At 31.0% G+C, this 12,153-nt stretch overlaps 1 protein-coding gene across 2 annotated transcripts in view; it reads left to right on the top strand.

Moving 5' to 3' along the window:
- Nucleotides 1-3,771: 3,771 nt before the first annotated feature.
- The window catches only part of LOC139510636 (uncharacterized), a 32,780-nt gene continuing 24,398 nt past the window's right edge, over nucleotides 3,772-12,153 (top strand). The window contains exon 1 of one of the 2 annotated variants that reach the window (XM_071297186.1): nucleotides 3,772-3,931. The gene's annotated coding sequence lies outside the window, so the exon portion shown is untranslated. The remainder of the gene's footprint in view (nucleotides 3,932-12,153) is intronic. The other variant, XM_071297187.1, reaches the window with a different exon arrangement.

Genomic DNA, 12,153 nt, shown 5'->3' with positions numbered 1-12,153 from the left:
ATTCTAAATTAAAACACAGTAGACTTTCAAATTTAAAAAACAAATCTTTTTGACATTATTTATGCTATTTACATAATTGTATTTAGCTTTGTCGACGCTTTATTTATTCATTTTGTACTTCATTTTAAAAACTGTATTCGAACATGATATTCAGTATAGTTTTATAATTTCATTGTCTAAATGATCAATTGATGTAAGATTATCATATATTTATTTGTATCATAAAAGGGACGAAAGATACCAGAGGGACAGTCAAACTCATAAATCGAACATAGACTGACAACGCTATGGCTAAAAATGAAAAAAACAGACAAACAATAGTACACATGACACAACATAGAAAACTTAAGAATAAACAAAAACTCTACCAAAAACTAGGGGTGATTTCAAGTGCTCAGGAAGGGAAAGCAGATCCTGCTCCACATGTGGCACCCGTCGTGTTGCTTATGTGATTACAAATCCGGTAATTAGTTTAATTCAGTAAGTCAAATTCATGAAAGAGAAGGGGATTGTTGTTGCGACGTAAGGAAAATATCCGATATCATTTGTGAAACGGTTATTCAATTACGGTCAACCAACTAGTGATGGCGTCCATAAAATTTACGAATTGATGATTTCGATTTCACCATTTGGAACTCTTGGTTTAATAGCTTCCTTGTGAGCAGCAGCCCTCTATAAAAAAAAATCATGATAGGAAATGGAAGCACGGGAATATCGTATCAATTGGGAGATACATACACCGTATGCAGGTGCTGCTGGAATATCAAGATGATTTAAAATAAATTTGGAATGTCGTATTATTCATATGTAATGTGTGTTTGTTAAAACTTTGTCTCATCTCTCTACCAGCAATTATATGTTTCTTTTCCCGTGAATATAAACTGGCCTTAAGATTTGATATTTTCAAAATCTGGCCAAAGGCTACAAAATTTAGAAAGAACTAGATGGGATATAGCTTTTAATACAACGTATCTTCTTGTTCACAAATCACTTTATAAAATAGATATGTACGTAGTTCTGGCCGCTCGATTGTGCATTATATGTGTTCTAGTGTCAGTTTTGTTCAACTTTTCAATAATATAGAACAGTTTTTGGAAAAGTTAACTTTGGCTGCAAGACCTGATTCAGAAAGATTTTTTTGGATCGTAGGTTGGGGCCAAAGATACCAAAAGATAATAAGATCGGAAAAGGCACATCAACCATTTTTGAGAAGGTTCACTTCAGGCCAAAATTGGCCAAAATGAAGTTATTATGTATTTTAAGTAATACCACATGTGAAATTTGTATTTTTTGGCCTGATTAAAAAACATCAAAGTCATAGGCAAATCATAACCGTTCGTGAACTTAATCAGACTTTGGAGCCTACATTGTACTTTTATGAATATTTTTTTTCTACTACGCATAAAGATCTGCAAAAGATCCAATTAAAATTAAAATTTTAAATTTTCGATAAATATGATACATTTGAAATTAATGGCCATATTTAAGAAATGTAATAAGTGTTTCCTTTGACAAATAAGCTTGTTGTGTGTGCAGTGGTTGTTAAAGCATAGCAAAAATGAGCCATTAGGATGCCTTTGTCTTGAGATATGTGCTTTGATTATGAAACATAGCTGACGAGAAACTAGTCAAGTTAAAATATTTCGGAGAACACAATATTAAATCGGAAGTTTTGAATGATAGAAGAATATAAAAATCAATTATTAAATTTAATTAGAAATTATCAAAATATGATATATGCCAACCAAGTCAAATAGAATGAAATTCAAAACAGTGTGGCTGTGGCCATTGATTGACACATTAAATTCATCCATTGACTGAGACAACTTACGTGAACGTTTGTCTGTAACGACCACTGTTCACGACGTACCTACGATAGACATTTAAACTGTGGGATCACCAAAGGTTTCTTAACGCCTTTAATTATAAAATAATTCGAAAAATTAATCAGAATAACCTTTATGTTTTGATTTATATAATTGATATAAGTCAAAACATCGTGTTATTTCTGATTAAAGAAGCTTTCAAATGACAAATAAAGATGAACGTTTTTGGGAGAATTTCTTATTATGAAGATATAATGCAAAATTCAGCACGACAGCAACTTGAAGACAATGTTTGACATTTACCAATGCAAATATTCACATATCCAGACAATTTTGAAGATAGAGGCATTTAAAACAGATGTCAGGACATGATTCTAATACAAACAAGTCCAAAGTTTTACAAAGGGTTACAATTGGCCCAACAATTTAAGTGTTTTTTTAATTCAGTCAAAAATACTACATATGTTTCATAGAAGAATTGTCGTATTATATAACTATTTTAAATACAAAATTACTTCTTTCTTGTCAACAATCAAGGCATTTTTGTCAAAATTGAACCCTGGTCATTATTTTGATTTTAATAGATACACAGTTGACTGTGTCATGATGAAAATGGATTTCAATCATCAACTTATTCAACTAACATGCTGAAGCACTTATAAATATCAAAATGACAATACGTATGATAAAAATTTATAGTTAAGTCAGTGGCAAAATTTCGAAACAATTCTGATAAAACATTCTTCAATCATAATAGTTGTTAATTACGAAATTCCTCTCGAAGAATATAACACATCATACTAATTTGGAAAAGATACAAAGTACGACAGACGCATGTTTCGTAGAATTTACAAAAGACTCATCAGTGACGCTCATGCATGATTTAGTCTTTAGATTGCGATTTTCGCGTGAGTACCGGAACAATAGAACCAATTAAAACCCATCGAATGAGTCACAAAACGTATTCTACTTGTTAACCTTTTGTATTGTACTCAACAATTCAGGCCATGCACTATGAATCAATTTCAGATAGAATTCAAGGCGTAAACAATAACAAAAAAAAAACATTAAAACTATTGCTATATCTAACATTGAATAGATCATAGACTCTGTTGTATATGGTCTAGTGACAGCAAATGAATTTTGTTTCTCCATCAATAATCTAACTTTGATCAGTTCCGGGTACGTGGCTGAGGACTTCAGTTATAACAATGAGCTTAATTAACTGTACTCTGCGATTCATTCAAGGTTGTGTAAATGTCAATTTCATGTTACAAAGCTTACTCCTACAACTTACATGCAACAGTAGGCAGATAATACATTAAACGCCACACCTTGACAGTAATAACATGATGCAATAATAGAGGTAATTCCGATAATTTGCGACCAGAAACAATAAAATATCAAAGTTATATCGTCTGTCCATCTACACTATCACCACAAGATGTATTTGGTAAATTAGAAAGAAAAGCAATTACAAAATATAGAAAATAACTGTTTTCACTTTTTCCTTATAGATTTTTTTTTTTATTTAACGTACAACTTGCCATTGGTTAGGTACGAGAAACTCCTTCTGCAAATATCTCACCTCTGTTGTGATGACACTTTTTATTTAATGTCGAAATTGACCATTTATCAAATGTTTTTATTTTTTATATTTTCTTCGTTTCTTTTATGATTTAAACTATATCAGAGAAATATCTAGTTAAATTATTAAAGAGGGATGAGAGATACCAGAGGGACAGTCAAACGCATTAATCGAAAATAAACTGACAACCCCATGGCCAAAAATGAAAAAGATAACGCTGCCAGTTCTATGTTTCCCACTTACTCTTGTTTTATTTGTTTAAATTTGCCATGTTATCTTTGATATTGTTTGACATTTGCAATTAATATTTTTGAATGACATTTGATTGGAATAATATATCTGTACAATCAGCTATGATGCTTCTTTGTAAGCGTGATTAATGACAATTATTTTAGTTGTATTATCCAATAGATTTCTGTAGGTTGCAGATTTATTCAGGATGATGGAGAATTAAAACACATTACGACCTGTCATTCCAATCAATGAATACAAAACTCTGGATTGTCAACACCAACAGGTAAGGTGTCTAGTTTATTTTATAGCTTTTAGCCTTAATTTAGACGTTTAAAGTTGGTGATTTTATTGAATACTCTGAAAAGAATATGCACACATTTTTTTGCATAAATTAACTGTAATGCTTAAGTAAAATTAAAAGATTGTAGTATGCTTAAATAAGAAGTCATCTAGGTCTTTATAAACGGCGCATAGTTCAATTGTTTTGAAAAATGAACTGCATACAAAAAAGGCAGTTGCAAATAAAAGTCTTAAATGAAGGGGGAAAAAATTCCAGGAACCAGAATTATTGTGCAATCATGTTTTAAAATGATCCAATGGAAGATTTGAAATCGTTAGAAAAAGGTAAAACTAACAGTTTGTACTTTTATCGCTAATTTTTCTATCGAATTATAGCAGTAAAAAGGTTCTGTATTTATTGTACCTTTATAATACTGCGAAGTATCTTACCGATATTTTAAAATTTTGTAAATCTTGTTTTGAAAAATTAAAGTGCTTAAATTGTATAACAGTTATGTAATCGTACTGAACTATTTTAGTAAATTTTTCAGTACTTATATCTAAACTATTCAAATATATATGCGCAACAGAATATGTAAATGTTTGCATGTTCTTCAGAAGGGAATAGTGCAAAACATTTAACATTCGCACGACAAATTGTAACGTCAGTTCATAATTATCGAAGATTATTGGAGACATGACTTTTGACTTATTTGTAGATTTTTTTTACAAAATTTTTAACACATATTTAAGTTTTTTGTTGCTCTTTTATCAGTTTTTTTCTTGATTTTCTGATAGATATTGGTTTTATTTAAAATTTCTACATAATTCCTGGGTGAGAGTTATACCACTGCTGATCCTTTCTTTTTGCATGTTTTAAGTTTTCTTGTGTTAATTAAAAACAAACGAATAAAAGTAAAGTGATTTTTTTTTATAGATAATGATTTTCAACAAGTTTCTCGCATACCTCATTAATAATGTATGCGCATTGATCCCTTGAGTTATCCCATACGATTCTATTGTCGATGTTATTTTAGTTATATTCTGTAAATAGCTAAAATGACGTGCAAGGACTTTTACAATCTTCGAAAGTTTTCACACAAAAATATTCATTTCACATCATTTTCGATCCAGATTTAGTTGGCACTATTTGCTCTCGCTTGACGTTTTGACAAACATTTCGAGACTGTTCCGGATTGATATATTTAACTTTCCACTTTTCACTCACCTTTGCGGTTTACAAAACACTGAAAAAAGCGCAAGGGGTTTATCTATTCGAACGTCTTGATATCAAACCCATGCAATGTAACGTTTCAGTTCTGTTGTAAACTGGACTGTGTAGTTATTTTATTATAAACATACCTTCAAGACATATGGTTTATAAAAGATAAGAATTTACCCATTTAAAACTGTTTTAATATCATATTTCGAGACTTTCAAATTGCATTATCATAACCATATGTTAGTCTGTATTCATCTCTTTTCTCGGAGCAGTCGGTGGTTATTGGTTTGGTACTCTTTAATATTCATGTTAATTCCGTTTAGCCTTTAAAGCACAGTACTGATGGAGAAAACCTGGTTAAAAACGTATTTAAGTAACAAAGGTGGATAGCTAGCTGCCATGACACTTTTGACACTAACTCTCTCCCGTATATGGATATGTTAGTGTAAAAAATGGCTGGATGCTAAACCCTTTGAAGGTTCTGTTAAAAAAATCAAGATTAATATGTTATCACATTTACTGCTTGCGAATCCTGACTTTCTCATAGTGATACTTGTTTTATAATGGGTTTGATATTCATATAATTTAGTTGCTATCAATTCGTCCTTGTATTTCTGAAATACTAATACTAAATCTGACTTTAGTATTTGTAAGCTTGTTTGAAAATGTACTAAAAGTGCATAGATGTCAGGCAATTTTCAGTTGTCACTGTTGTATATAAGTTCCAAAATAGTCATTTGTTACAGTTTGTCAGAGACTCTGTTTCTCTTCATATACGTAATGTGCAACGTGTAATTCTACCTTTCAGTCATTAGGACTATTATTCCAAAAGCAATACTATTTTACGTAACACAATAGTGTTACTGCAATTAAAAAAAGCCATTCTACGATCATAAATGGAAATTATTACTCATTTGATTCCACCACATTAGGCACATAAGCAATCTTTGTTATATAACATCATGAAATCGTGTTGTATGCCTTTCAATAATTAATAAAAACAGCAGTTGTTGGTTGCAATTCAATCAAAGGTAATAAGTGGAACTTAATATAGTCGATCAAATGGGTTCTTAACTAGTCATACATATAACAGCTGAATGGATGAAACAATTCATTTGTTTTTTGTGTCAATGTCACATTACTATGACAATTTATTCGTGAGTTTGCCAACTAATGTAATGACATAATTATAACGTTAAACAATATTTCATGCAGATGATTAAACGACGAATTATAGCTTTAAGTTGTATTTTAGTCACAATCAAATCTTATAAAAAAAAATCATTTGGAGACTGAAACCGCACAAAAAAAATGCAAATTAGCATTATACAAATTATTCATTCAACCTTTTCATGAATTGAAATATCCCATTCCTGCAATTAACTATTTTAAATGAAACACAATTTGTTAGCACACAATATTTGATTTTTATTTATTTTTACTTATATTATTTTAATAACTTAGAACAATTGTACACTTTGTAGTCCCTTCGAATAGATAAGACATTGTAAATCTGTCTTCACCTTCGTAGTTACTTGGCCCTTTCAACGTAGATTGATGATAAGGGCTATTGTTATATTGTTAAATGATCGCGACGTAAATGTAAATGTGAGATGAAACTAACGTTAATTGTTTTATTTTGAGCTTGAAACAAAAGTGAAATATGTCTTTGATTGCTTTTTTTCAGAATTGAAATTCTGTACAAATTTGGATAAGCAAGACCATATACCCATTCAATGTTAATGACATGACTTTATAAAATATCTTCTCAATTGTTGTCACTGCTTTAAGTCTGCATTTCAAAACATTGGGTGACAAGCTTTCATTTGAGCAGGTTAAAAACGTATAGCTTTTAGGTGGCACGGTAGTATTTCCTGGCCCATAAGGGATAATGATAGCCTTTTTAGAATTTTCACCACTTTCTAACACTGCAAAAAATTCTACATTCACAGTTAACTGAAGTACTTTCATTTTACTATTCAGAAATGAATTTGAATATGTATCATGACCGTTTGCTTTTTTTGCTATTTTTAAAAACCTAAGGCCACTAGTACTTTTAGGTCTTTTACGGTGCAGTGAATACAAAATTTAAAAAAATTCTCAAAAATTCATTTTCATCTGTATGTAAAATTATTTCATATTTTTCTACACCTGATTCATCCCTCAGTTTGGAAAAGTATGTTCAGTTGATACTGTATTTTTTGTCCAATCACACTGTTTAGATACATTTACCTAAGTAGGGTACACAAAAGAGCAACCTAAATTCTGGAATGCAAATACTACCGTGCCACCTTAACCAAGACATAACAAACTTGAAACCAGTCATGACACCTATGATGCATAGACTTCTTACTTTGGAACATATTACAATAAAGAATACTAGTCTGCACTCATTTGTTACCCCAAAAAAAATGAAACATTACATCCCTACCCCATCTGGCAGATTTTCACTTTTTTTTCATCTTACCATTTTTACTTAAGGAGTGAACAAAACCCAAATATATGATGTTTTAAATCAACACAGAAGTCAAACATGGTGATTCAGGAGGAATTGTTGGATTGCCAACTCTGTTTATGGTTAATCTGACTGAAAGAAATAGTTTAAGCACCAAATCATGAAAACTGATATTAAAGTCCATTCCACATTTTACAGCATGCCTTATATTACTTTAAACATTTCCAGATTATGAGAGCAATACAACAAGAGTCTTTAGATTGCAGTTAACTATTATTCCAAAATCTGTTTGACAATACATGTACTAGAATACATCTCTAAGTTGACTGTTTGTCTATTTCTCATGTATGCATTAAGTTAAATTATGTCCCCTTACATAATCAATTTGCCTTTATTGGGCTTTTCACTGTCAGAAAATCTTAACAACTAATGGTATTTGCATGGAAAATGAATAAACCATTTAATCTTGCTGATATAACATAATAAATACATTCTTTGTCAAAAATAATGTCTAGCCAATGTATAGAAACCCCTATTTCTATCTCTATTTCAGACCAATATGAGAGCTAAATGGATAAGTAAGGACCCCTTAACCACTTACTGGTTCCCCAAAAGCTCCTACTGGTGTCATGTTACATCAGAACTACAAATTAAACCTCAAGAAAACTAGTATAGCTGTACTTGTGTTGAAAAAAATAAGAAATTATGCAATTTATTTATTTCGGTGAAAATAATAGGATGTACATGCAACCGAAGAATGTCGCGTCTCAAATTTCAGTGGTTGCACATGTGTCAGACACTGCGAAAAGTTAAAGCGAGCATATATAATTAAAAAAGTATTGCAAGTTACATAAAAATAATGAAGTTCTACTTTCTAGGTAAATTTTTACATTATTACCTACAGATCAGGCAAAATTTGCTGAATCAGCAATTTTTACTCTAAAGGGTGGAATTTAAGGCTTGTTTTTATCATAGTTGCCCTTAAACAACTTTTTATTGATAAACTTACAAATTGCATAGGTAAAAAAAGCTCCTTTATTGATTTAGTGTAAAAATATATATCCCCCTTAAGGTGGCACGGTAGTATTTCCTGGCCCATAAGGGATAATGATAGCCTTTTTAGAATTTTCACCACTTTCTAACACTGCAAAAAATTCTACATTCACAGTTAACTGAAGTACTTTCATTTTACTATTCAGAAATGAATTTGAATATGTATCATGACCGTTTGCTTTTTTTGCTATTTTTAAAAACCTAAGGCCACTAGTACTTTTAGGTCTTTTACGGTGCAGTGAATACAAAATTTAAAAAAATTCTCAAAAATTCATTTTCATCTGTATGTAAAATTATTTCATATTTTTCTACACCTGATTCATCCCTCAGTTTGGAAAAGTATGTTCAGTTGATACTGTATTTTTTGTCCAATCACACTGTTTAGATACATTTACCTAAGTAGGGTACACAAAAGAGCAACCTAAATTCTGGAATGCAAATACTACCGTGCCACCTTTATCGGTGACTGTAAAATTTGAAAACATCACGTTACTAATTCAACGCTTCCTAAGCGCTTTTCTGTATGCCAACATTTACATGTATTCATCATAAAATGTAACTTGTGTTCAAAAACATAATTACTATTTGCAGTCGTAAATACAAGGAATTTTATGCGATTTTCTAACAAGTTAGAGGTTTGGCTAGCTATAAAACCAGGTTTAATCTACAATTGTTTAACAGAAGAAAATAACTGTACCAAGTCATGAATGTGACAGTTGTTTACCACTTATTTGATGTTTTTGGGCTTTCGATATTGCCTTTTGTTAAGGGACTTTCTGTTTTGAATTTTCCATGGAGTATGGAGTCTGGTGTTTTCGTTATTTTACTTTAAGTAACAATTAATCAGATATCTTGTCTCTTATCAATAAATGAGACTTTTTAAAATCCGCTGATTAGTCTGTCGTGATGGAATGAAAAGTGATTTAGATTTTGATCATTTTTATTATCGGATTACTAGTGCAAAATTATGTTTTCAATTTGACACATTCACTATCTGTCTTTAGTCTTAGCATTAGGGACATTATCCTTGTCATCTTTTAGTCTGATATTGACAATATAGGTCTGGTTATCCATTTATTGAATTAGTAAAATCAATACCTATGTTGACAGTTTCCATCTAGAAATTAGAGCATCTTACCATTTTGTTAATAAATTTTCCACCAGATATACAAATGAATGCAGCCATCCATATATTTTTTTCTATTCTTCTAATCATATGTTATAATTGAAATGTAGAACAAAATGGAACGTAAAATTTCTTATTTTTCCGCCAAACTTTGACAAATTTATCCGCGTTAACCGTAAGAAGTGTCGCTTTCATGTTCACACTTTGTATCGGTGTCATGAATACCTATCCGGAACTCACCCTGTGAGTCGAAATATTTTGTCGGTTCGGAGTAATCCCTCCGAAACCCAAAAACCTTGTTACCGTAACCGTAATAGGTAGATAAAACGAAGGGTGAAATTTGTTCAGGACCAGACCCTGGTTCTTCGTCACATTTGGATCGAAAGGATTCAACGACTCATTGGTAGGGTTATGCCCCTATGAAAATTAACCGGTGTCGGTTGGCCACCAAAACTCAGAAACCGTAAGTCGTAGACACCTAGGATCTTCACCATTCATCATCAATTCATGTGACTTTGAAAAATACCTCAAGGTCAAATATGTATGTTGACCTTGACCTTTATAAAATGTTTTTAAGGTTGACCTTGACCTTTGACCTTTCAACTTTTTAGTCGATATCTCAAAAACGGTTAATCTTACGGAAATAGTAAACAGTGAAAAATGTTTAGGTGACTGAGGCACAACTTTTTTACATTTTGACCGAAAGGATTTGACATATTCTTAAGGGGCATAACCGCTGATAGCGGTTTCTGAAATGGTAAAATTAGCTTTAACTCTTGAACGAAAAGTCCTAGACCCATGGGGTCTTTTACAATGACATTGTGGACCAATGACCTTCACAAAGGTTACAACGTCAAAAGTCAAGGTCATGCCCAAATTATCGAATTGTTGTTTTTGTCATTTTTTAACGGTTTTATGTGTGTTTGAGAGCTTTTCAATGCATTCTACGCCTATTGGAACATGTACTTTACATTTCGAAAAGGAAAGACCTCTCAATTGTTCAAAAACAATTGACATTTTAATTATTACTATTATTATTATTAATGTATTTGCTAACAGCAGAACCTTGAAATTTCAAATAGATGACGATGTATAATATCATTACAACAAAATATAGTACAATGATTAACATATGATTTGCTTAATAACTTATGTTTCACTGTGATTGTTTAAACGGCTTTCTGTGATATTTGTTTGAACAGTTATTCATCTATTGACTTTGATCGTGAGATTACTTTTAAACTTGTGATGGTTAAACTCTATATTCAGGCGTACTAAAAATCAATGGAACGGATGACAGTATGTGCTTGATTGATTGGTGGTTGCTTTATGCCACATCAGCACAAGAAGGCTATATTGATGCGATACAAAAAATTACAAAAAAAGTTAACATTTATAAATATTTAATGCATTTTCTTTTTTATAAGTATTTAATGCATTTTCTTTTCACTATTTGATTTATGTGTACACTGGGGTCTAGTTCACACAACATTACCACCCTGAAATTGACACAGTCGAAAACAAAATGTGTAAGAATAATTTGCAAATGGCGGGAAAGGGGGATTAATATTAATAAGCAAAATCTCCCCTTTTTGTGTTCAGTTATAATCGTTATCGTATGATAATAAATTACATCTATTCAAAATATACTATGTCCAGAATCAATCATAGGAACAAATGTAATGTTCTTAAACTTGCATTTTCCGGAGATAATGGTAGATTAAGCCTGGTTTTATGTCAAGCCAAACCTCCCATTTGTATGACAATTTTTACAGTTTCGTGCAATTTGAAAAATTGGGCAAGAAATGCAAATAGACATAACAGTTGAATAGATCTTAATTCAGCTGGAAGTCAAATATTATCGCGCTTTCGAACGTGTGCTTTTGAAACACTTGCATTTACTCAATTTACTAAGAAAGTGATATTCTACTATTCATTACTGGAACTTTAAATTTCTTTAACTTGACTTTTATATTGAACTACCTGAATTACAGTTAAATCTAATCTCTTTACTTTGTTCTAAACAGATTTGAATTTAAACTCAGTATTGCCCAAACTGGAGATCAAATTAAATTAATACTTAACATTGAATTCAAACTTCAACTATAACACGTTCTACTAATTTACTGGTTTCTAATATTTTATGTCAAATATTTATTAGTTATACTTTTTCAGTAAACTAAACTCGGACTTAAACTTGCGCCCAAAATCTAGTTCTAAATAAAAAGAAAATATGAGTTTACAATTGGTTTATACAGATTTCAAAATATTTCTTTGCAATTGTAGTTTGATTTCCATCATTCAAATTAATAAAGCCGTTCGCTTTTGACCTTTTGTTTTATAATTTTTTAGACTCATAAACAAAACTTG

Source organism: Mytilus edulis, chromosome 2 (assembly GCF_963676685.1).
Source record: "Mytilus edulis chromosome 2, xbMytEdul2.2, whole genome shotgun sequence".
Classification (NCBI taxonomy): Eukaryota; Metazoa; Mollusca; class Bivalvia; order Mytilida; family Mytilidae; genus Mytilus; species Mytilus edulis.
This window is presented reverse-complemented; position numbering and strand designations above follow the sequence as displayed.